The 27461-nt window shown below is 42.0% G+C and overlaps 1 protein-coding gene and 1 non-coding gene across 3 annotated transcripts in view; one reads left to right on the top strand and one right to left on the bottom strand.

Annotated features, from left to right (window-relative positions):
• SORBS2 (sorbin and SH3 domain containing 2) overlaps positions 1–27092 on the bottom strand; it is a 380804-nt gene extending 353712 nt beyond the window's left edge. For both annotated transcript variants that reach the window (XM_010377968.2, XM_010377969.2), the window contains exon 1: positions 26916–27092. The gene's annotated coding sequence lies outside the window, so the exon portion shown is untranslated. The remainder of the gene's footprint in view (positions 1–26915) is intronic.
• On the top strand, positions 16748–16851 carry LOC115896287. Its single transcript, XR_004056189.1, has one exon. It is a non-coding gene; the product is annotated as a small nucleolar RNA U13 (small nucleolar RNA).
• Positions 27093–27461: the final 369 nt, after the last annotated feature.

Raw genomic sequence — 27461 nt, 5'->3', positions numbered from 1 at the left:
AATTATAGTGATATTCCTTTAAACTAAACATTTGGATGGAATCTTTTTCCGCCTATAGAAAGAGAAATCACCCTTATAACAGTGGTTTTAAAACTGTAGTTCACACAAGAATCCTATGGTGAGCTTGTTACCACTGTGGGTTCCTGGGCAGCACCTCACAAGATTTCCTGGTCTGCAAATCTGGGATAAACATCTTTGAGACAGGTGGCCCAGGCTTCCACAAGTGCTGCAGGGATTTGGATTCATTCCAACCAGTTAACACTCAGAGGGTGTTAATCCAGTTCGGAGAAACTTCAAGAAATCAATCTCACATGATATAGAAAGATTCAATCTGTAAATCATCATAGCTCTTCTTTCCAAAGTCTTTTATAATTGAGTTTGAAGCAGAGTACAAGCAAATATCTCATTTGTATGATCCATCAAAGGTCAATTTTTTTTCATTAAGATAGCAAAGAGGTTTGTTGTTGTGTTTGTTGGTTTGTTGTTGTTGTTGTTTGAGACAGAGTCTCACTCTGTCGCCAGGCTGGAGTGCAGTGGTGCAATCTCGACTCACTGCAACCCCCGCCTCCTGGGTTCAAGAGATTCTCCTGCTTCAGCCTCCCAAATAGCTGGGACTATGGGCACGTGCCACCATGCCCAGCTGATTTTTGTATTTTTAGTAGAGATGGTGTTTCACCATGTTGGCCAAGATGGTCTCGATCTCTTGACCTCGTGATCCACCTGCCTTGGCCCCCCAAAGTGCTGGGATTACAGGCGTGAGCCACCACGCCTGGCAGCAAAGAAACTTTTAAAAGCCTGACTTTGGGCATGAGCGACACTAGGGATTGAATCTCATATTCTGCTATTGACGGGGATGAACTTGGCAGTTTGGTTCACTCTCAAGCCTCAGCTCAGCCATGGATAAAATGGAGATAAGAAAAGAAATGACCGCATGATGTGGTTGTGAGGAATCAACGAGGCAATGTACGGAAAGTGCTTACCACTATGCGTGGCACACAGGAGTGCAGAACAAATGTGTGCGTGTGCGTTTCTGAAACGGAGCCTCACTCTGTCGCCCAGGCTGGAGTGCAGTGGCGATCTCAGCTCACTGCAAGCTCTGCCTCCCGGGTTCACACTATTCTCCTGCCTCAGCCTCCCAAGTAGCTGGGACTACAGGCGCCCGCCACCATGCCTGGCTAATTTTTTTTTTTTTTTTTTTTTTTTTTTTTTTTTTTTTTTTTGTATTTTTAGTAGAGACAGGGTTTCACCGTGTTAGCCAGGATGGTCTGCATCTCCTGACCTCGTGATCCACCCACCTCGACCTCCCAAAGTGCTGGGTTGTGTGTTATTTTTGTCACTATTTTTCTACAAGAATAGAACATGATGCTAAAAACATATGAAACTGGTAATTCTGCACTTGTTTTCAGGGATGTTTTAAACAGTCACCTCCTCATCCCCCAAACATAAGAAAACCCCACAGAATTATAGTTTTTGTTATTTTATGTTAGTGAATAAAACTTGTATCTGTACTCTAACACTAGGATAGAGTTTTAAATTGGGGGATTTTAAATCCTTTCAGCTTTCTCTGTTTTGATAAAATATTTCTCCTTATCACTATCGTATGCTATTCTGAAGGTATAACACATGCAATATGATCTTTCCCCTCCTCCAATGCGATCCACTTGTTTCCAAGCAATGAAAAATCATAGTTTCTATATTCTTCTTATAAAATAAAAAGAGGCAGAATTCTGTGATGGAAAAAGTAATAATGACATGTATATGAATTCCGTGGATTTTTACTTCTCCCTTAATTAATGCATCAATGCCACATATTTTTACAAAATACTAAGTGCCTGTGAAATGTCCCTCTAAAAACTCAATGCATTGATATACCTACCCTATTGAAATGGATAATTTCATTAATTGTAAGTTAGAGAATGCTGATTAAATGAAGAATGCTGATTAAATGAAAAATGCTGATTAAATTCTTTGATCATATCAAAGAATTTATTATTATGATTCATCATTTTTATGTTAAACAGAGAAGGAAAAAGGAGGCAAGACAATAAGGAAGGTATGGGGGAAAATGGGAAGGAAGAGGAGAATCCATCTACTAGCCAATGTTCATTGACCAACTACTATACACTCATGATTCAGGAGCCCAGGAGAAAAGTTTTACCTTGGAAAAGCTTATGGTCTAATTATCAAAAAAACTCTTTTACTGCTAGAGAAAAAAATATTCATGACACTTGTTAAGGACACGCAGACTTTATGAGTGGGGATGCCACAAGGAGGTTTGTAGTAGGGAAGGGTGACTGAGCTCAACTCCAACTACAAGGACGAGTGGAGACTGATGGCCAAGCAGGCTGGGGATGAGCGGATGGAAAATTACTAAGTGGGAACATCAAGGCTGGGGGTTGTTGCTAGGCTGACTCAAAAATATTCTTGCTGAAGGCAGGCCAGGGTGATAAGATATCAAGGCTAGGGGATGAGGCATTTGATCAGGTAATAAGAGGGATCAGATACTAAGTGTAGGCGACTTTCACTAAACTGACGCAGCAGGATTCTTGCTGAAATTAGACTAAATGGGCCTTATATACACACATACACACACTACATATATACACAATTATATATATTTATATATGAATTAATATATATTATCTATTATATAAAAATATATATAAATATAAATAATTTATATATAGTGTGTGTGTTTATTATATATTTATTTTATATATGTGTTTATTATATACACATAATAGACACACACCTTGGTAAACCACTTAGAGGATGGGTCCCCAGGATCATGAGGAACGAGCTGACTCAGAAGCAGCTGCACAGCGATGCCTGCAGGATGAAGAGGCATTTGTCAGAGGGGCAGCTAAGAAGGTGGCAGTGGAGGGAAAAAAGGATGGATCCCCGGAGAATCTGAAGAAATCTTGCAAAGGACAGTGGAGGGTAGAGAGCAGGGTGTTAAGTCACCTTTTAATAAGCACACGTGGTTTTGACATGCCCGCGGCTGCCCGTCTGCAAGCAGAAATGGCTGTGATTTGATGACAGTCTTACTGCTGGATGGCAAGGATGATTCTTTGGCCAGACAATACCGTTATCATTAACAACAACAACAACAACAAAATCCCCACACAGTAAGTACTGGGCTGGCTGAAAACAGACCTATACCAAATCAACACCTCACCATTAAGGAGCTAAGCCTACCGCACGGCATTTTCTCTTTAGCCAGAGTCACGTTTTTATGAGAAAATACGAAGAGAACAGAGAGTTGCCAGAATGCAGTGTCACTGCATTGCAGGGCTATATTTGTTGGCAAGCATCTGAGACCAGCCTCTGCAAACTGCTGTAGGCAGGGCCTGGCCTAAAGCGGATAGCGCCCCCCTGGGGCTCGGTTGCCCTTGCCACACCATGATCCTTCTCTGTGACTTAGGATCATAGAGAAAACACAGCTTTTCCTAGCAGTTAACAAACAGTTTCTCTGGACTTTTATCTTTCATGATAAATGCAGATGTTTAAGGATCACTTTGTCAGTTATCCTTCTATAATGTTTTCAGTTCTCAATAATCAACTACTTGATACTCACGAGAAAAGCAGAATTCTTCTTAAACCTCTGGTTCAAAACGCTTCTCCTAAAAATGCCTTCCTCTGCTGATAAAGTGTTTCACATCATTACAACATGGAGAAAACATGCAGATCCCAGGCAGTCCAGGCTATGATGAGTATCTTCAGCGTTTCAGAAAGACAAACTTGATTCCACATCACTGTGACTCCTAATGACCAGTTTTCTCAAGGGAGGTCTGAGTCACCGTCCCAGCAGTGTCTCCAAAGGCAGCACGGTGCTCATGGATAATTATATTTTCGTGCGTTGGTAAAAACACAATCCACCTAGTGATCTTATGTCTACTTGAACATTACAGCAGTTCTAGAGTATGACTGTAGAATTATCATGAACTGCGGTATTTTGCAGTAACCATTAAAGTACAGCAGTGTTTGAATCATCTTGTGGGTCTATTCGTCTGCTTGGGCTGTGATAACAAAGTACCACAGACAGGATGGCTTAAACAACAGAAATGTATTATCATCTCACAGTTCTGGAGGCTGGAAGTCTGAGATCAAGGTTACAGCCGGCTGGTTCCTTCTGAGGCTGTGGGGGAGAGTCTGTTGCCTGCCTCTCCCCTTGCTGGCGTCTTCGGCTTCCTTGGCTTGTAGACGCATCACCTGGATCCCTGCCTTCGCCTTTGCATGGTATTCCCCTTGTGTGTGTGTGTCCGTGTTCAAATTTCCCCTTTTTATAAATAAGGACACCACTTATATTGGATTAAATGCCCACCCTACTCCAAAATGACCTCATCTTAACTAATCAGTTAATTTACCAGCCACTCATTTCCCATAAAATGTCGTATTCTTAGGCACTGGAGGTTAAGACTTCAAAATATGAATTGAAAGGAAACAGAACTTAGCCAACATCAGTGGCATTTCAGGGAAAGTAGGCCACCTGAAATGAAGACCCTTCTTGACAAGATTACAAAGCTTAGGGATATAAATTGACCTCCAACCAGCTTTAAAGTCTCTCTATAGCTGGCCTGCTAAGCTGCACACTTTCCAGAGACTGTGGTTTTGTTCTCAATTAAAGTCTTTCCTTCAAAGCATTTTTCCCCATAGGAAAAAATAAAATCTTTAAGGAAGACACATCCGCCAATTTTTCCCAGCAGGTTTCACTGAAAGCCCCTCTCTGGTTGGCACTTTTGCTGACTGATTTCTCTTTTAACCCTCCTGTCTTTTCCCGCATGCCCTTGTTGGATATTATAGCAACTCGTACACTGTTTGAATAAGAATCTAGAGGACAAGAGCCTTTCCTGCTTTCATTCATTTATTCATTCCACAGATGATTTTCAGAACCGCTCTTAATGGTGTGACCTCTGTAAGCTCTTCGGCATAAAACATGAATAAGACACTGTTCCTGCCATGCAAAGGCTTGCACTCTACCAGTAAAACGGGATGAAGACACTCTTCTAGAATAAAGGCATCCAATTTGCTTTTGTTTAGAAAACTCTCACCCTTCCACAAAGCAATATGAGATTTTACATAGCAAAGAAAAAAAGTTTTTTTTAGTCAAGCATGGTGGCTCACGCCTATAATCGCAGCACTTTGGGAGGCCGAGGCAGGTGGATCACCTGAGGTCAGGAGTTCGAGAACAGCCTGGCCAACATGGCTAAACCTCGGCTCTACTAAAAATACAAAAAAAAAAAAAAAAAAAATTAGCCAGGCGTGGTGGCAGGCCCCTGTAATTCCAGCTACTTGGGAGGTTGAGGCAAGAAAATCATTTGAACCCAGGAGGTGGAGGTTGTAGTGAACTGAGGTTGCACCACTGCACTACAGCCTGGGTGACAGTGAGACTCCATCTCAAAAAAAAATTTTTAAGAGAGAAATCAAGGCAGTTGTTGACATTCAACTCTAATCAGATACTCAAGACTAGGTCTATCTTTCTAAACATTGTTCTGTCCCCCACTTCCTCCCCGGCCCCCAGTGCATCCCTAGACTCCTCAAGGAGAAGAGGCTTGATCATGGCTCTTCAGGATAGTTTGTTACTGAGTCAGGTCGCTTCTCTATCATTTGCACTTTAGGTATTTTGGGTGGTGCTTTCTATGTATGAACTATGTTCTGTCTTTCTATCCCAAGTCAAATCATTACAGATATCAAAATCCGCCAACAACCAAGGCTAATGGAGCTCTTTCCCTAATTCTTAAGAAAAATCCAAAGAAACACAGTTCGTACCCACAAATCAATGGGCAGTGTATCAGTTAGTAAAACCCAAGCCAAATGCAGTAACTGAGAAGCTTCTCTGGTCTTAAAGGCACAAGGGGTTCAATCCCAAGTATCTACTATTTCCACAAACTTCTGTCCCACCATAAAGGGGCTGAGTCTCTGCTGTCAATACAACATTTTAAATTTATTATTTTGTGCTTAAACATCACTTATCTATAACAAGAAACTCAAAACTAAGCCATGGGAGATAATACGTTTAACAGACTCCTTGACTTTTGCATCAGTTTTCTTTGCCCCCATAAGCTTGTTGAGATATAAAGCAAGATAATGGCAAACACATAAATGTCTCTCACTATGTCCCAGCACTACCCCAAGTGCTATGGCAATATTAAGATATTAGGTCATCAGAACAAACCCCACCAAAAGGCCAGCATTTTACCATGAGTAGCCTTTGTTAGTACCCAAGAAGTAGTTCTTTAGACATACCAACTTTAACTGCAGCATTGATAGGGTTAATTATCACCAATTTGAAGCTGTCCAGTTAAAACCTAGAATGGTGGGCTGTTTTTGAGACATGTATATGGGTGGAAAACATGCTTTATTATCCACAGAGACACCAATAATCAATCGGAGACATAGTTGGTAACGCCTAGCATCATGGGAGAATGTGGAAAAGAGACATAGGCTATCTTTGAATATTAAGTGGGAGAGTAGTGTACAGGTACGTTTTCTTTTTCTTTGTGACAGAGTCTCACTGTCACCCAGGCTGGAGTGCAGTGATATGATCTCGGCTCACTGCAGCTTCTTCCTCCCTGGCTCAAGTGATTCTCCTGCCTCAGCCTCCCGAGAAGTTGGGATTACAGGCGTGCACCACCACGCCTGGTTAAGTTTTGTATTTTTTGTAAAGACGAGGTTTCACCATGTTGCATGTTGGAAAGGCTGGTCCTGAACTCCTGAGCTCAAGTGATTTGCCCAGTTCGGCCTCCCAAACTACTGAGATGACAGGCGTGAGCCATCGCATCTGGCCAATGGTAAGTTTTCAATAAGGAGACTTGTGCTATTCAAACTTAGTCCCAAATTTAGTTGTACCAAGAGAAGTAAACATAAAGCCTTCAGAAGAAAAGCACCAAGGTACGTGGTTTATCCTGGCTCTGGTTGGCTCCAGTTTCACCCACCCTCCATCCCTGCAACAAACATTTATTGAGGGCCAACTGAGAGTGGGCAGTATCCTCGGTTCCAAAACTACAAAGGCTGGATGCAGTTGCACATAGGCAATGGGTACTTAAACCATCAATGACACAAAGTTATAAAGTAGGTAGTAGGGATGGAAACTCATAAAGGTGATATTTAGGAGAAGGAGGTGGTGGGAAGCTTTCAAGACAGAGAATTGAATGTTCACAAGTGTGATATATTCAGAAATTAATGTTTAAAGTAAATTTCCTCAAATCTCATCTAAATTTTCATTGTGAATTCTTCAAGCTGCCCCTTGCCACCATTGATAAAAGGGTGATGACTTTAAATCCCGTATTTCTAATCTGTGCCAATTTTCAGTATTCTCTTCATCAAGTCACATATCCCAATTTTAGGGCTAGAAAACATGGTCATCATGGTGATTAGAAATGCAATTTACAGAAGATTTCCCTTTCTCTCTGTTTCCCAGACTGCTCAAGAGTCTCCTTTCCTCTCCCACACCCAGCTTCTGCTCTCACTACCAACAGCATAGCACACGCAGCATGGCACGGCGTGGCACAGCATGGCACCGGCTGTCAATTTCACTAAAGGTGGAAATTCCTCAAGAATGTCTAATTAGAATGTTTTGAAAAATAAATTCAGCTTCTTAGAGAGTAAGAGGACTACTTCTAAAAGATTACATAGCACAGTTATTTTCATTCTAAATGTAATTGAAATACCACTCAAAATTGTCTTCTTGAATGACAAGTCATTCTATTTCAACATGACATTGATTGATTTTAATTATGACATGGTTTCCTGTCAGCCTGGTGCTTGAACCCAACTTTAAGGAAAACTCATTTGTCTTGTGCTTGTGCCAGAGTGAGTGAGAGATTTACGAGAATTGGATGAGCGTGTTTCCCAAAGCTTTGAGAAACATATGTGACCTTTTGAAAACTATATCAAGTTCTGCACTGTACTAGCAGTCTCACCGTGGGTGAGGTAATTTCTTGAAACTTCTGTTTATTTACTCTTACAATGAGATAGGTTCAATTTTTTTTTTAACAGAGCTACTGTAAGGGTTAAATGAAACAGCTGCTTGGCCATGTATCTGAATCCAAGTTTTTTGCTCTTTACGGACACCACAGTACCTCAGTCTTAAGGTTGATGGGCACTAAAGTGCTTAACTTCAGAAGTGGAGAACTCCATATTCCTGAGCACAGGAACAAGTGCACTAAATCCTTCATCACACAGTACCTCTAGGTCTGTCCTCCTACCCCAAAGTGCTGAAAGATGCATTTAGCAGGACTCTACATCTTTGGTTAAGTCCTCCTACAGGCTCCTGATTCGAGAGCTCACCAAGTGATGCCTCATTAAAACCACTTTATTTCAGCTGGAAGTGGAGGGGAGGGGGAATGAGGAATGAGGGAGCAATGAACACAATATGATGTGGAGAGGGATGCTTCCTCAGCAGGGACCGGCATCCAGCCCCACAGGTGCTGTGCTGTGGAGTCAGCTCCAGCATCTACTCCTTTCTGTGCCAGGTAAGTGGAGAATTACACATCTCTTCAGAGTTGGAATATCTTCTTCTCTCTGCCCCTTCAAACTCAGTGTCATCTTTGTAAAAAGCATGCTCACACCATTACTCCTGTTCAGAGACTGTCAGTGGCTGCCCACCTCCTAGGTTTTAGAGAAATCGTTCTTTTTTTTCTTTTTTTTTCTTTTTTTTTTTTGAGATAGGGTCTCGCTCTGTCACCCAGGCTAGAATGCAGTGGCACGATCTTGGCTCACTGCAACCCTCACCTCCCAGTTCAAGTGATTCTCCTGTGACTAGCTGGGACTACAGGCACCCGCCACCATGTCCAGCTAATTTTTGTATTTTTAGTAGAGATGAGGTTTCACCAGGTTGGCCAGGCTGGTCTTGAACTCCTGACCTCAGGTGATTCACCCGCCTCGGCCTCCCAAAGTGCTGGGATTATAGGTGTGAGCCACTGCACCCGACAAAGAAATCATTCTTAACATTATGTAGTTCAGATATTCTTTTGATAATCCTCTCTCCCAGAAAAATGTAGACACACACACACACCCCCTTTTATTCTAGTTCCATGCTCTAAAACTTGTCCACAAACTCCAGATTGAACAACTTGCTCAAAAAGATCAGAATTCAGACTTCTTGTCCTGCATGTCAAAGATCTCTATAATCTCACCATTCATCACCAATGACTTGACCATTTCTGAAATCTCAGTGGAAAGCATCCACTCTGATAATTATCTCTGATCATTCCAGGCAACTTCTCCTGCTGTCTACGCTCTGGTTATGTTCCACCTCCCTGAGAACCCCAGTGCACCAACCCTACGAGTTTCCCACCGGTCAGCACTGCTCCCTACAGGCTGCTTTCCTCCCCAGCAGCCTGGAGGCCAGAACCACCAGTGCAAATGTCCCTTTGTATTCTGCCCTCATCCCCTCCTCCTCTGTTCTCCCACTGTACACGTGCCTGGCAATACACCAGTCTGGACATTCAACCCCGTAACTACATTATGTCTGCTTCAAAGCATGAAAGCAACAAAGAAAAGCATGCAAATGTGCTCATGAGTCTCACTTTAAATATATCACTACACAGTTCCATCAATATTTAAAACTGCCTGCTGATTCTAACAGATTTCCCGGTAAATATTCTTGTTCACTCTCCTAAAGGAATACTCAATGCCTTTTTATCTTTTGTTCAGTCCTTTAACCTCTGCGGTCTGGCCATATGTTGATGGTCTTGCTTTGAACTTTAAGAAAACAGAAGTATTGTGACACAAATTACTTTATTTTCCACCCCAAATGCACCATTTTACTTAAATTTCTCTCCTCTCTCATTTTATTGAACTGTCCATCCTTCTCTCATCAGACAAACTGACCCACTGTCAACAGCGTATTTTACCTCTTCCATTCCTCAACAAATTCTTCCAAGCAATCATTCCTAATATCCCGCTGGATCATCAGTTTCCTTCTCTTCATTGGAATAGTTCCATCGGCATTCACATACGCTGTAATACTTCCACCTTAACCAGAAAGCTGTGTGTTCTCTGGTCCACATTCCTCTCTGAGTGCTGCTCTATTTCTCCCTTCCCCTTCCCAGGCACAGTTCTCCAAAGAGGTATCTGCACTTCCTGTCTCAACTTTCTTAATGCCCATCCACTGTCTCCAGAATGAACTCCAGCGAGCCCTTCATCCCCATGCCCCCAGTGAAACCGTTCTCATCATAGTCACCAACGCTGTCCACCTTGTCAAATCCCAACATCTATCAGAGTTCTCTTCGTACTTGACCTCTTGGTAGCATTTGACCCAGATGAGCCACACCCTCTAGAAGCATTTCTTTTCTTTTCTTCTCTTCTAAGACACCACACACCCTCTGGGCTGATCGACATCACCGGCCATTTCTGTTTTCTCCACCTCTTCAGAGAATGTAGGCACGCTTCAGGACTGGTCCCTGGCCTTCCCACCTCACCCTCCTGTCTCCTTTGGTGATCTCAGAAGGTTCCATGGTTTAAGTGCTGTCTAAACACTGATAGCTCCCAAACATTATCTATCTCCAGGACCAACCTTTCACTTGATCTCCAAACTAGTCAACTGCCCACTTACCACTTGCAGGAGGCAAATGGCACACGGCCTAGACAGAATTACTGACTATTAAACTCCTTCCTCATAAACGTGCTCTTCCCTTTCTACCTTTATTCCCCATGCATGAAGAACCATTCTACATGTTCTTCAACCATCATACATTGCAATCCTATTGCAGCTCACCACCTCCCCAGCCATGGCCTCTGACTGCTCCTATGCAAGCCCCCTCATCTCTCACTGGACTTGCATTCCCCTCCTCACCAGCTTTCCTGCTTTATCATTCTCTGGCTTAATACCCTCTAATAGCTTCTCAGCATATAAAGAATAAAATCCAAACTGACTGCCACAGTCTTCACTGCCCTTCAGACACTGACCCCGCCTACTTTTTTCACATAATCTTACTCTTCACCCAAGCTGGCCACACCAACTTGTTCCAGCCTAGGGACTTTTTTTTTTTTTTTTTTTTTTTTTTTTTTTTGAGACGGAGTCTCGCTCTGTCGCCCAGGCTGGAGTGCAGTGGCACGATCTCCGCTCACTGCAAGCTCCACCGCCTCCGGGGTTCATGCCATTCTCCTGCCTCAGCCTCCCTAGAAGCCGGGACTACAGGCGCCCACCACCACGCCCGGCTAACTTTTTTGTATTTTTAGTAGAGACAGGGTTTCACTGTGTTCGCCAGGATGGTCTCGATCTCCTGACCTCGTGATCTGCCTACCTCGGCCTCCCAAAGTGCTGGGATTACAGGCATGACAGCCTAGGGACTTTTATCTTTGCTGTCACCTCTACAGAACAGTCTCCCCCAGGTTTTCTCATGGCTGCAAAAGGTGTGCAAAACGTCATTCGGAAGTCTGTTTCTGTTTTTCTTTGAGGAGTCCTATACTGCCCTATCTAAAAATGTTGCACTCTTTATTCTCTAACCCAGTTTTTAATCAGGAGAGACTTTTGCCTCCCTGGGGGGATTTAGCAATGGCTAGAGACATTTTTGGTGGTCGTTAGTGGGAGTTGCTACTGGCATCTAGTGAGTAGAGGCTAGGGATGCTACAATGCACTGGACGGCTGCCCACAAAAAAGAATTTCAGGCCCCCACAAATGTCAGTAGAATTAAGGTTGAAAAACCATGCCATGCATCTACTTCGTTATTATCACAACACTTATCTGCATAATAATAATAATAATAATAATAATAATAATAATTAACATGTATTTCAGACTTACCAGGTGCCGGACACCATTCTAAAATTTTACATTTATTTCCTCTTTAATCCTCATGTGCCAGCCATATAAAATGGGTCCCATTATTACACAGATGAGACACTAAGGCAGGAAAAAGTTAACTATCTTGCTCCAGATCAAGTTGGAGAGCTGGAATTTGAATGTAGATGGTCTGGCTCTAAAGCCTTTACCTTTAACCATTGCATTAGAGGGCTACGAGGTTACATTTTTTTCCTATAATTTATTACCTGTCTTTTCCCACTAATATGCTATCTCCATGAGAACATGGAAATAATATACTTGTTTATCTCTGGATCTTCTCTGTCTAGACATATAGGAGGCCCTCAAAAATCTTGAACAAATGAAGAGTTCTGCATACCTTTCCAAGCATTGCTTCTTGTAATCTTCTCCCACAAAGCTCACTTCCCTGAAAATGACCTGCTTTCTATCCTGGAGACAGTCCAGGCTTACTTTCCCTCTGATTCAGCCCACGCTGTCTCAGGTCTGGTTTTTCCTCCTCACTCCTGTCCCCAACACGAATATGATTGCACCCATTTCTCCAGCCCCACCTCCCATCTTACATAACACATTTCAGACCCATGGATCCACAGAGTCATTTTGGCGGAAAGAACGTTAGATATTATAACTTTCAGATTATTTATTTTACATGTAAGAAAAACAAGACTTGGATGGCTGGGCCCGGTGGCTCACACCTGTAATCCCAGCAGTTTGGGAGGCCAAGGCAGGCAGATTATCTGAGGTGAGGAACTCGAGACCAGCCTGGCCAACACGGTGAAACCCCATCTCTACTAAAAATACAAAAATTAGCCAGGTGTGGTTGTGCGTGACTGTAATCCCAGCAATTCGGGAGTCTGAGGCGGGAGAATCGCTTGAACCCAGGAGGCAGAAGTTGCAGTAAGCTGAGATCACACCACCGCACTCCAGCCTGGGGAGCAGAGCAAGACTCCATCTCAAAAAAAAAACAAAACAAAACAAACAAAAAAAAAACACTAAGACTTGGAGAAACTAAGCAAGATACTGACGAAAATTCCAGTTTTTCTTCCTTGTGTTTGGAATTTCCATGTAGCTCTGAAATGCTGCTGGGAGGAAAGAATTTGTAGAAGCTCTTAGGACAACAAGCCCCCCATAGCCCACTTAGCAAAGCACTTTTTATTTATCTGACTACATTTCCCTAGGTTCATATTTTCTTTTCTTTCCTTTTTATTTTTATTTTTATTTTTTGAGATGGAGTCCCGCTTTGTCACCCAGGCTGGAGTGCAGTGGTGCGATCTTGGCTCACCGCAACCTCTGCCTCCCGGGTTCAAGTGATTCTCCTGCCTCAGCCTCCTGAGTAAGCTGGGATTACAGGCGCCCACCACCACGCCTAGTTAATTTTTGTATTTTTAGTAGAGACGGGGTTTAACCATGTTGGTCAGGCTCATCTCGATCTCCTGACCTTGTGATCCGCCTGCCTCGGCCTCCCAAAGTGCTGGGATTACAGGTGTGAACCGCCGCGCCTGGCCCCATATTTTCTTTACTCTTGTCCCTCGGTACAATGTGTCCCTATGCTCTTATTAGAACAATTTCCACCTTTGCCCCTTATTTTATCCCCACCCCAAAATCAGAACTATGATTCTTGCCTTTAAGGAATTCACAAGGTAGATAGGGAAAGAGATCATGTATGTCTTATCTTAGATCTTCCATTACTTTGCAGACTGGTTCATAATCTGATAGAATTACTGGAAAAACAAGTGATAGCTTTCTCTCCAACTTGTTCTACTTGTTTCTGAGAGTAACAGAAAAAATGTGGTTTACACCCAGATGATGAACTGACAGTTGTACATTTAATAATTAGGACACAAGAAAATAAATTCCACAGATAATCTGTTTGACATCATCTATTTTTTCTTTAATGTAGGTGGTTTAATGCAACAATAACTTTTAGAAGGCTTATGACATTTTTCCTGATGAAACAATTTGGATTAATGGTACTTCTAGGAGAAATCATTTCCTCATAGATCACCTTCAAACACATTCAGAAAAGAGATATTCAGGAAAGATCCCTTGGGTTGCTTAAGGCCATTTCAACCTACAATCCTAGTAGTTGTTGACGAATAGGATATTCCACATAGTAACAAATTACCACCCCTCAGATTACCTAATGATTGCAAAAGGGAAAACCTTTCTTTTTGGAAAGATCTGGCAGTCACCACCTTAACTAAAAAATCAACTGCAGCATCACTGAATTCTGACGTCATGAAATTGTGTGCCTCCAGGGGTGATGCCAGAGAAACATCATCTAGGACATATTCTTGCCAAAAACATACAAATCGTACCTGCTCAAGCTGTAAGAAGTAATTTCTAGTTAATAGGAACCAAAGGGACCATCATTTCAATAAAGCAATCACACAAATCCTCATTGTGGGACATTTTACAAGACAATTGGCCTGTTCGCTTCACAAAGTCAATGTCATAGGGAAAAATAGCAGAGGGAATATATTAGATCAATAGAGATGGAATTCCTGAGCCTCCAGTATAACCTGGTTGAAGAACAAAAGAATAAAATAATTTAAAAGGAACAATTGAAAAAGACTAAAAGTGAAATGGATGTTAGATTGTATTAGAAAACTATTAATTTTCTTAGTTGTATTATAAAATTGAGGCCATGTAACATAATGCCCTTCCTCTTGGGGTCTCCTGTTTCTAGGAGTGAAGTGCATCACGATGCGTGCAATTTATTTTCAAATGCTTCTTCAAAACACATGCCCGTGAGGACCTAGCAGTACGGCAACGCGTTAATAATTAAATCCAGCTAGTGGGTATTTGATGTACTATTCTTTCAATCATTGTGTTTGTTTAAATGTTGAATGTAAAAATGTTGAAATGAAGCTAATGGTAGTGCTTCAGAAAATTACTCAGCAAAGCTATGTCCTACTTACATTTGTCATTCAGTACTCCTTATTGGGAGCTATTACATTTGTCATTCTGCACTCCTTATTGGGAGCTATTACATTTGTCATTCTGCACTCCTTATTGGGAACTATTTTATGAAACCTCCTGTAATAAAACTGATCGTACATGCGCCACGCAGGAAGGCCCTCATGTGGAGAGCCAAACGCTTACATAGCCAACTACTTTTTCTTAAATCTTCTGCAAATTCTAAGTGACTGGCAAGAAATGTTTTTGGGCCCCCAAATAGAGATGAGAAGCACCCAGTTAAAGCCACTGTGTGGCCACTAGCCTGGGCCTAGTTTCCAAATTGACACTTGCATTGACATCAATGTGATGTCAGCCACATCACTTAAATGCTTACACAGATTGAGTCTCAATGTCATTTCATTTCCAGAGATTCAATTCTAACAAATGAGACCAGATATGAATTTATACAATATAGTCAATCTAGAGACTATAAAGACACAACACATCTAAAATTTGGATCTGAAATGCATAGTGCAGAAATCACACAGCGCTTTTGATGCATTGACACTTTTCAAACTATAGAGAAGCTGAAATGTGGCACCAAGTCATTATAAATATTTAACAGGAAAATGCTGGCATAACTAAAAGAGTTCAGAAACATAGATATATCCGTGAAGCTTCATTGCAGATACTCATGAGACAAGCGCATCAAGTGACTTTACATCCTGGAAAATGAAGATGAGTATGAAGAAATACGATACTGTGAAAGTCATTTGTGGGACACTCCGTATTATGGTGTGTCTCACAATCATAAAACAATGGGCTTTTCCCTTCAATCCCATGGCACAGGTAAGTGCAAGATTAGTATCACCACCCACAGCTGAAACATTTGGTGTCAAACCCCTGTTACAAAACCACCCTGTCACTGAATTTCTCCAATGCAACAGCCAACAATTGATAGGAGAAAGAACCCTAATACCAAGGCTTTCAAGGGCGCTCCAAACATAAAATGGTGAGTGCTCTAGGACATTTTGGGGCTTATGAATCACACTACGCAACGTGTTCATATGTGCCAATGCCCACCACGTTTTAGTCAAAAGCTGGTGTTGATTTGGAGACGGGCCCGGAACATTAAGTAGAACATAAACCATCAGCAGTTACTAAGCTAAATGCATTGTGGTAGCTGGGAGGTTTAGTCCACCTATTTGATTCTGTCAACTTGTTGATACAGTAACCATTGTAATGACAAGTTGACCATTTTGAGTTCATGAACCCCATCAGCTCTCTCCTGAGAGAATAATATTGAATAAATGAGGAAACAAAGCCAAAAAATTGGACAGAATTATCAACATATAAAAGGTATAATATATGACTTAGCAAATTTTTTAGCTATGTTTTCAAATTTTTGACTGAGGTTAGGTCAAGGGGAAGCACAGTTAATGGGCAACATTTCACAACAAGAATGAAAATGATGATGATTCAGATTCCAAGTTATGTCCTGATCATTGGGCAATTTTGGTAAATCTTTAGGAAGAAAACTGGATTTCCTCTACACATCCTCTTCTAGTGTTCCACTGATTATATTCCTATAGGAAATATATGTTCTTTGCCATTTTCATTTTAGGAATTCTTGTTTTTGTCATTATTCACTCAACAAACATTTCTTGAGAATCAGGCAAACATAAATGAAAAATGGTTGATGTGTTAGAAACACAAGCAGGTGTGAATGAGCGGAGAGGACAGATATCTGATCCATGCTGGCTGAGCGTGTGAGCAGGCGCTTGCTGTGAGATGTGCCACGCGCCTGGAAATGGAGGCCTTCGGGCCGGAGTAAAAAGTGACTGATGGGATGGAGGGGTAGGGAATGATGTTCCAGGAAGCAGCAGCAGCAGTCAGAAAGGCAAGGGTGATGGAGAAACACCACGTGTTTGGCAGCTACACGGCAATGGGGCAGAGGCTGTTGGGAGCTCGCAGGTTGAGAGATGGTCAAGACTTTGTAATCCATGAGCAAAGCTGGACCTTCTTCTGAGAACAAAGAGCTATCTTTAAAAAGTTTAAGAAAGTTACTCACATGAGGAAGTGATCCTTTTGGGGTTGATGAGTGTGATGATTGTGTTTCTATGCACATGTCTGACATGTGCCTCCCTCAGACCTTGTTACCACATCTGTACAGCACCCATAGGATGTGGGAAAGAAAAAAAGGGAAAAACAAGAAGAAAAGGAAAAAGAGAACATAAGTAAATGTGTGTTTTTGAAAGCCAACTCTGTCAAGTATGTAGAAGTTGGAGGAGGCGGGCCTAGAAGTCTGTCACAAGGTTATTGTCATAATTGGAACCAAAAAAAATGTGAGTGTGAGTGAAGGCAATGGTGAGAACAGAAGAAACAGGAATGGGTTGGAAAAAGCAACAGGCCTACAAATATGTTTTGTAAGGTTAGCATCTGAAAGAATCTGAAAATGGATGAAGCTTGTAACTAGAGATGAGGGTTAGACATAGACATGAATTCCAGAAAAATCAATGTATGATACTTCTCGCCCATTTTTGCCTCCAAATATATTTTCTTTGTAGTGTTCTAATCAAAACATCAGCAAAGGAAATACAAAGTCAATTAAACAAACAAACAAGCAAACATCCTTCCATCTCCTCATCCACCCTACTTCTCCTTTAAATGATGAACTCATTCTTTTCAAAATATAGCAATGAAATAAATTCAACACTTAATGTACATCTGAACCTAATTTTGTAAATAGAACATATTTTACAGCACATATCTTTCAATTAAAGTGCCAAATAAGACAATAAAACCTTCAGTTGGCTTTTTATTTCATTGAACAGATAAACATGCTTAATTCAATTAAATAAAATGCAAAATTATGACCTGTCAGATTGCTCTCTGATTCCAGAAACTGTCTTTCATCCATGACTATGTGTGCTAGGGTCATACAACCAAACCTCTCCCTGGGTGTACCCCCACAGATGGGTACCTGACCCATGACTTGGTGCTGTCACCTCCTCCCATCAATTTCTACTCCATTCCCCAACAATTACATATCCAGGGTAAAATGGAGTCAAGGGAAAAAGGAGGATTTTTGTCTCCACAGTTCATGGCCCTGGCATTTATAGCTTTTCCCCTTTCAGTTTTCTTGAATTCCTTCCCCATCCTCTCCCTACCCCTCATCCAGAAAAAATGCAACCCATGCATTTGGTTAGTCTTCAGTGTCCACAGCAATCTCCCTGTCACAGTAATGGGACTCTCAGGGGATCTGCACTATAGTCAGGGAAATCTCACAATCCTCAATGAGTTTAGCAGGGAACGGAAGCCTGTTTCTTCTCATATTTTAATTTCCTGGGCTTTTCATTTCTTGATTTTCCTCTAGTGTCAAACTTTGGAGGTGATGTGAGGTCTTTTCTTCCTAGGTTAATTCACTTTTTTTTCTAAGCCCAAACCATCTCCCACAGTATCCTTAGAAGGACAGAACTGCAGAGCCATAAAGGGCAAAAGTGAGGCAAACCTGGGTTCCAACCCAACCTTCCAATTGCTACCTCTGTGGTCTTATACTAGTTCGGCTACAGTTCTATCATCTCAGCTACACAATGAGGATTACAAAATCTCTTTTATCTTGTTTTTTTTTTTTTTTCTTTTTGAGATGGAGTTTTGCTCTTGTTGCCCAGGCTGGAGTGCAATGGCATGGTCTCAGCTCATTGCAACCTCCGCCTCCTGGGCTCAAGCGATTCTCCTGTCTCAGCCTCCAAGTAGCTGGAATTACAGGTGCATGTCACCACACCCAGGTAATTTTTGTATTTTTAGCAGAAACGAGGTTTCACCATGTTGGCCAGGCTGGTCTCGAACTCCTGACCTCAGGTGATCTGCCTGCCTCAGCCTCCCAAAGTGCTGGGATTACAGGTGTGAGCCACTATGCCCCGCCCTCTTGAGATTTTTAAAGGAAGTTCAAATGAGTCAATTCATGTAATGTGCTTAGCATGGAACCTGGCACTAAGGAAGTGCTAATCAAATATATTATGAATGCCTCAAGAGGCTGGTTCTTTTTTTAATCCATGTTTTTTGTTGTTGTTGTTTTCCATCTAGGCTACTCTGGCTCATTTCTGTAGGAAGTGAAGCCCATTATTAGTGCAGTGCTAGACTGTTCCTTCAGAAATCCTCTGATGCAGCTTCTCTCAGTTCTTAGTTTCCTATCAGGCCATCTAGCTTACCTGAACCTCTCCAATCTGCAGCAGACCATCCTGATTTAAGCTTGGTTTGCTTTGCTTTTATTTATTTGTTTACATAGCATCTTTTCAGGCATTTCTGGGCTTTGTTATAATTCCCTTCCTAAAATATCGGCCGTCTCAGGGAACAGTTTCACCTCCCCTAATACACATTAGCCCTCCCAATTTTCTTCTATCCATCTATCTTTCTGTTCATTCATCCATTCAAGCTATGATAAGCACTGGTTTCCACACTCCAATAGTTCATAAATGTAATGGAGAAGACAATATATTGTGATTAGGAGAATAATGAATTTCAATTTTTTTTTTTTTTTTTTTTTTTTTTTTTTTTTTGAGATAGAGTCTTGCTCCATTGCCCAGACTGGAGTGCAGTGGCACAGTCTTAGCTCACTGCAACCTCTGCCTCCTGGGTTCAAGCAATTCTCCTGCCTCAGCCTCCCAAGTAGCTGGGATTACAGGTGCCTGCCACCACTCCCGGATAATTTTTGTATTTTTAGTAGAGACAGGGTTTCACCATGTTGGCCAGACTGGTGTCGAACTCCTGACCTCAGGTGATCTACCCACCTCGGCCTCCCAAAGTGCTGGGATTACAGGCATGAGCCACTGCGCCAGGCTATGAATTTCAATATTAAATTATTATTTTTTTCTTTGTTACTTCATTTTAATTAAAAACATTACATGTCTTTTTCTTGTAAGGTGAAAGGTGATCAATACTGAATTAGATAAAATGTTTAAAACACCTAAAAGAGCTCCTGGCACATAGAAAGGATTATCAAATGTTTGAAGAGTTATTATAAAGAATTATCACCGAGAAGAAACAGTGCTCTTTATCTGTGTTCAATGATGCACAAGACATTTCCAGGAAATGGGAGGGGATTGAGGAGAGATGCCATACTCCGTATTGAGGAAACAGCACATAGAATGGCAAACATTGAGGAATGCAGACTAAACCACACGTGATGTTTGAGAATTCCAAGTATGGCTAAAGAATACAATGGCAGGATGAAGCAGTGGGCTGGGAGGAGCAGGAGGCTGCTAAGGGAGGCAGGTGTCAGAGAATGAAAGTCTCTTTGATGGCACACCCAGTATTGAATCTGGACTGGACCTGAGCAGAAAGAACTGTTTCCAACTTTGTCAGTGTCTGCTCTGAAACAGATAGCCTCTTAGATACCTGACATTCATTATTGAAACCTCAAGCAAAATGCAACATAGATAGATACCAGTCCCACTTTATTCACAGAAAAATCAAGTCATCAACTACTAAAATGGAGCAGTCAGGATTTTAACTAAAGTCCACGTGATTGCAACCACACTTTGGAAGAGATGAGACTAAGGGGGTGGGGGGCAGAGTGAGGAGTGGCACTCTTGACATGTTTTAAGGGAAGGAATAGTGTTAAAAAATTGAATTTTAACAATCATAACTGTGCAGTAGTGTGGATAATAGATGAAAGAAGAAAGAGTCTTACAAGCAGAAAAGCCCATTAAAACCTAGAGCAGTTGTCTGGTGAGAGACGTCGGAGTCTAAACAAATACAGTATGAAATTCAAAGAAAATGCTGCATGTGAGACCTATTTGGGAAGTGTTACTGGCACCAGCATCCTCACGGTGCTCACTGACATTTCATCATGCGAAACTCAAGGAATCAAGGGTCCACCAGCTCACCATGATAACTGGAGGCCAAGAAGAAGAGGGGAAGAGAAGAACAAAGAGTTTCTGCTACAACTGGTAACTGGTCCTATGAAGAATATATTGAGGCCGGACGCGGTGGCTCATGCCTGTAGTCCCAGCACTTTGGGAGGCCAAGGTGGGCAGATCATGAGGTCCAGAGTTTGAAACCAGCCTGGCCAACATGGTGAAACCCGACTCTACTAAAAATATAAAAATTAGCTAGGTGTGGTGGCAGGCATGTGTAATCCCAGTTGCTTGGGAGGCTGAGGCAGGAGAATCGTTTGAACCTGGAAGGCGGAGGTTGCAGGGAGCCAAGATCATGCCACTGCACTCCACCCTGGGCAATGAACAAGACTCTGTCTCAAAAAAAAAAAAAAAAAAAGAATATTTTGAGAATGAATTTTTAAAGTAACATTGGGCTACAGCTCAACACTCGAGCAATTTTTGATAGTGAATTAGGAAGTAATCCTAGACCTGATGAATACAATGGAATTAGAGGCAGATGAAGTATAAAATCTCCGAGAGGCTGCAGTCTGGGGAGAAGGTCATGGTCATGGTTTGGCCACAGTTGATGGAAGAGGAGACCAGAGAGGGTTAGAGAACCTCTATATTCTGTGCAGGTTGAGGGTTTGGAGGCAATTTTCGGAAGTTACCTCACAGAGATTCTTTATTCAAACATTTACCTAGAATTCACGTGTACTCAGGAGTGATCAATGCCCCTTCCAGGACTCCAGCAACGATTTTTTTAAATGCATATTTGGAGCCTTAATACAGGACCATGCCGGGAACAATATTTTAATATTTAACACACATTTGGACTTGTTGAGAGTCTCTGTTTTAACAATGTTGTCCTGTTTTCCTCTAACAGGCTGAATATTCCTTAGAGAGACACTTTGGAAATCACACTATGGCCTTCACGGTGGATATCTGTTCTTTTGGGGTTGGGGGAAGGAACTTGGATGTCTCTGTGAACAGAATAGGAATGGAATAGGGTTCCCAGATGGTTCCAGAGGAAGCTGAATGTTCACTGAATGAACCCCTATCAGTATTTCCCCTGTGCCACTGCTAGGAAAAATACTGACAGAGTTTAAAGCAAGGAAGGAAGGATGGAATGTAAGACGGATTGATCCACAGGTCAGAAACCCAGATGCTACCTGCAAATGATCCCTCAATGACATCATACTCAACAAAACAAGACAAATGTTTCTGGAATCCTTCCAGCGCAGAACAACTTCATTGTTTTTCATTACCTGCCTTAACAGGATTTAGAATCACACAGTCCCAGTCCCAGCTGTTAACAGGTATGTACCATCATGCTACCACTTCGGGCACATCAGGGAAAACATACACTTGGCTTCCTTTCTCAGATCATACAAGCATTTTGAAAAGACGTGAGAGGAGTTTAAGAAATTGTGGAGGGTAAAACAGGACCACACTTCTCATGTCTGACAAATGGCTGTGTTCTCTGAAGACTAGCGTGGGATCCATCACCCTGCCTCATAATAGAGGTCCTTTCTCTGGCCCAGCTCACTGCCCTGGTACTGCCGCCCTGTCATCTCTGCCCTTCATCCCTCTTAGAAACCAACCCCCACTTCCCAGTAGGTGGCAGACACTTCTGGTGTCCTTTGCACCTGTTCTCAACAGCCCTCCCTGCCATTGCACGTTCTGGATTTGGCTCCTACACTAATGAATGAGAGTAACCTGCTATTTTATCAGTGTGGACTTGTCAGACTTGCTTGGGCATAAACACAATTCCCTGGTATCAGCAGTACCATAAGGTGCCAGGATCCACTGACCTAAGTTTGCTGAGAGATGCTGAACAAAGGTACATTTTCCTAATTTGCAGATTGTATTGTGAAGTCAAATTGAGACTATTAATTTGGCCACTTTTCCCTTTGTGTAACTTAGGCAGCTTGGTAGCTCAATGTGCATGCATCAGTGAGCTTCTTGGGAAATAAATCGTGTTAGTGAGTTAAACAAATACTTATGCAATATTTTCTATGTGACAGGCATTTTGCTAGCGAGGCAATCATAAATTAGAAGACCAACTCTATTCTTTTTTTGGAAGAATTCCAATCTGGTAAAGGAAACAAACATCCCCCAAATTATAAAAAGATGGCGGAATATCAAAAGTGGCAGAAGAAAGTTAAAATAGCTGCTTCTTCTTTTTTTAGATAGAGTCTCACTCTGTCGCCAGGCTGGAGTGCAGTGGCAAGATCTCAGCTCACTGCAACCTCCACCTCCCAGGTTGAAGCCATCCTCCTGCCTCAGCCTCCTGAGTAGCTGGGATTACAGGCACATGCCACCACTTCTGGCTAATTTTTGTTGTGTTTTTAGTAGAGACAGGGTTTCACTGTGTTGGCCAGGCTGGTCTCGAACTCCTGACCTCAAGTGATAAACCAGCCTCGGCCTCCCAAAGTGCTAGGATTATAGGTGTGAGCTACCAAGTCCAGCAAAATAGCTTTTTATAGTGTCACTTCACCCCCAGGTGTTTGTATTTCAGTGGGATTAAAGGTGGTACTGAGGCCTGGGCCAGTGGGTAGAGGTCACCTGAGAACATTGGGGCCCTCCCATTGCCCATGCCTGGGCAGTGCCCTGAGTATTTGGTCCTCAAGTGGCATGCAACCCTCTCTAGATTTAATCACTCCTAAGTCCTAAAGGTGGGAGTATATGAGATTCATTTCAAGTCTGAGAAAATCAAGGCATGCAGTGCAGTTCCCTTGAATAGGGAGAGTCTGGAGAGTTGCACAAATTTGAAAATTATTCCTGCTCAGGGGCTGTATCATTCTTTGTTGAGATCAAAGTCCAGCATGTATGCAGACAGCATTGATTTTGAAGCAAGCCATTCCTCACATTATCTCCTCACATTTTGCCTTCTCCTGGCAAAAAATAAAAAATGTTGTTCTGTCCCTCACATTTGATTTCTTTTTCCTCTAGTTTATTCCCCTTCAAACCAATAAACAAATTCTTCCTACAAACAGCATGAGTCACCACTCATAGCAAACATCCTCACAGGTGGCCAAGAAAAAGAAAATGTGTGTGTGTCACGTTCCCATTAAGGTTGCAGCCTGAGCTTCGAACTTCATTTTGGCCCACAGCCCACCTGTAGGTTCCTAGTCAGCCTGGTCTCCCTGTGGGCATTTATTAAGTTACATTGGTCTCTTTAAATGTTTCTCAGGCTGGGCGCAGTGGCTCACGCCTGTAATCCCAGCACTCTTGGAGGCCGAGGCAGGTGGATCACCTGAGGTCAGGAGTTCAAGACCAGCCTGGCCAACATAGTGAAACCTCGTCTCTACTAAACATACAAAAATCAGCCAGGTGCAGTGGCACACACCTGAATCCCAACTACTAGTGAGGCTGATGCAGGAGAATCCTTTGAACCCGGGTGGCGGAGGTTGCAGTGAGCCGAGATCGCGCCACTGCACTCCAGCCTGGGGGACAGAAAAATACAAAAAAAAAAAAAAAAAATATATATATATATATATATACACACACATATATATATATGTTTCCCAGACTCCAATCAGCCCTTCCTCTCTCATTGGCATCATTTTGGTCCAGTATTCCCATCCTTCCTTTTGAAAAATCTCTCTTCTACTGAGCATTCCCCACCAGCCTCCATGCTCACATCCCACCAGGACACCAAGGTGGGATCATGTGTTAAAGTGCACTTCCCAAGGCTGTTTGCATTTGAATAGGCTTCAAAGAATTAAATCCAAGGCAATACCTCAAAAGGTAGAAGTCTTAATGTCAGCTGAGAGATGAAAGAGACTGGAGAGAGTGAGGACAGAGATGAAGACACTAATAAGGGCCTTTCTGTTGCTGCCTCCATAGCCAGGCCTTCTTCTCAGGAGTAATCATGTCAACTCCATCATCCCCAGTGAGGTGGGAATCGATTTTATCACACCTTTATAATTACACCCTTCTTGTATTTATGTGAACTGCTTATAATTATGTGGATTTCTTACAACTCACATAAGCCGCCCAAGTAGGGCCCATCTACCCGGTGTGGGCAGGGAGTAGGCGCAGAGCTGGGCTTTCTGCCAGGTCTGTGTGTGTCCAAGGCCAGCCTTGGTCCATTATCTCATGCCTGGAGGACATCCTCGAGGGAGACAGCCTTTCTTTTGCTTTAATCCATTCCCTAAGTTAACTCATCTCTTGCTGTCCTGAAATGTTTTATTGATGCTAACTTTATTTTTAAAGATTATAATCTGCCTGTTCTTTTTATTCTTGCTTTACTAGAAATAGATTTTATATATCTCAGGTATAAGGACACTTCTTACAGTCCACGATATTCTCCTTCTGTATTCTCTTCTGCAGAATAATACCCACTCTACATTCCCATTGCCGTTCATTGAGGTTGCTAACAGACCCTGTGACCATCTGATTCATGGGTTAATTCACCTTCTCAAAAGCAATGCCTTTTAAACATAGAAATAAGTAAGACAATAATCTCACATACATTTAAAAAATCTTATTTTTATCTTACAGTTGATTTTTAAATCTTAAAAGTTTGAATTTTAATTTTGTATTATTTTGATGTGAGTTATATTACATGTAAATAAATGGCTTTTTAAATATTAGATGTACATTTTCATCTTACTTGCTTATAATATTTTACAAATAAAATTATGTATATTGTAAATATTTTGAGAAACAAAATCACAAATTCTATCATATGCCAGCATAATCGATGATGCCACAGAGGCAAAGTGTATTTTCACTTGCCAGACCATAATTAGTAAACAAATGAATAATGAATGAATAAATGAAGCATCTCTTATTGTTTCGCGCTCATTATTTTCAAATGTTGGCTATTAAAGAGAGATAATGCTAGGCCAGGCGCAGTGGCTCACACCTGTAATCCAAGCACTTTGGGAGGCCAAGGCAGGCAGATCATGAGGTCAGGAGTTCGAGACAAGAGTGGCCAACATGGTGAAACCCCCATCTCTACTAAAAAATACAAAAATTAGCAGGATGTGGAGGCAGGCACCTGTAATCCCAGCTACTCAGGAGGCTGAGGCAGGAGAATCGCTTGAACCAGGTAAGTGGCAGTGAGCAGAGACCTTGCCATTGCACTCCAGCCTGACCAACAAGAACAAAACTCCATCTCAAAAAAAAAAAAAAACCAATACCACCAGCCTAGCAATTTAGAAACTATAATCAATGCCTTAATAGGTCCCTTCTTTTAAAAAAAAGTAACTACACAAAGCATCTGCATGACTTATAAGAGCTTCCACAAATATACCATGAAATATTAGCCCTGATAATTTGCTGTGACATTTAACATTTCTATGGGCCATGTTTCTTAGAGGTCACTAGGAAATGAAGCAGAGCACTCTTTGCATTCACTTCTGCTCCCCGAGAAAACACTTTCTCTCCACTTCACTCAAGCCACCATTCATAACCCAGTGATATGTGATGTCACTTGTCCCACAGAGGATAATGAACAACTTCCCAGGGAAATCTTTCCATATGACTAACAATTTAATGTCTTAGACAGAAACTGAATCTTGCCTACTGTATAGAGGAAACAACTGTGTTAGTTTAACTGTATGGTACATGATGAAAGTCCCTGGTATAGCTATTCCTTCTAACAGATAATTGATGGGGCCAAGAGACAAAAGAAGGAACTCACTCTCAGAAATAAACGCTCCACAAAGCAATGTCATGCCTCACCTAATGCAATATGTTTCTCATGGGTCTTTTGTTACTCTAACATATTAAATTATCCTTCCAATTACCTTGGCAACTGAAACAAGAGCGCCTAACACGCTGATGACTGTTGGACGAGCACACCAGCTGTCAGTTATAAATGATAATTAAGGCATCTTAATTATTAAGCACAGTGAAAATATGCAGTGCTCATTTTTTGTAAAACTTGTGACCTAAGTACAGAAGAATCCTCATACCAACCAAATGCTCTTTCTCTACCTTTGATCAGCAATTTGGCCTTTTTTCTCTCTGAGGCTGATAAATTGCAGCAACCTTTGAGATACTAGACCGTCCACCCCTCCCCAGGGCTTCCCCCAGGTCTCCTTAGTTATCAAGGTAGCAGAATGTGAAGGTTGAAAGCTGCATTTGTAACCAGTTTACCTTCCGAACAATAGTAAGAGTAACAAAGAATCCATCCTCATAAAAGGTCTGTCTGTGCACAGTCAGCTTAAGCAATGTAAAGTGTTCCTTTATTCTGCTTAGTAGTTTCTCCCCTAGAGGTTAACCATTTTAAAGCTGGCACTTAGCCTGAGAACAGGAACAAAGCATTACTAGAAAGCAGTGATCTTCCTCCAGAATCAGCATCTCTGCTCTCCGTAATTCTTAAGAAATACAGAAACTCAATGAAAAGGAAGTGATACCTTTGGATGGGCACATTCCAGCACAGGAAAATCGCTGTCTCGTCGGCTGCCGTGCAGAATGAGTTGCTTGGACAGGTACTCGTCTATTCTCAGCTCCCGGGTCTGCCTGGTAGCTGCAGCCAGCCTAGGGAGCATTCACGCCATGTGTGTGGTGTTCATCCGCAATAAAAGGAGACTAACCAGCTCAGCCTGGCGCTGCTCGCCTGGAGGCATCAGAGCTTTGGACCCTCCCCATCTGATTGGCTGCTTCCCAATCTAGCCCAGCTCCTCTGGCTTAACCTTCTGCTGCGTTCAATATATTTTCCCTCGGGATACAGTCAGAGACGCGCTGGTTAGGGAATCAGTGGCAGGTTAAATTGAGCTGGCTTTAAAAATCAGTGACATGATTTTCTATGAACATGTCTAATGTTTAATTTTCCAAAGTTCTACGTAATCCACCAGGAGAGACCTAATAAAAGGGATACGATTTAACAGGATTGGCTTCATGATTCTTCCCTGAAACACCTGGAGTTGAATGCATGCATAACACACTACTGACGTGATCAG

The sequence above is a fragment of the Rhinopithecus roxellana genome, chromosome 2 (assembly GCF_007565055.1).
Source record: "Rhinopithecus roxellana isolate Shanxi Qingling chromosome 2, ASM756505v1, whole genome shotgun sequence".
In the NCBI taxonomy this organism is placed as follows: domain Eukaryota; kingdom Metazoa; phylum Chordata; class Mammalia; order Primates; family Cercopithecidae; genus Rhinopithecus; species Rhinopithecus roxellana.
Note: the sequence above shows the minus strand (reverse complement) of the source record. Positions and strands in the feature narration are given on the sequence as shown.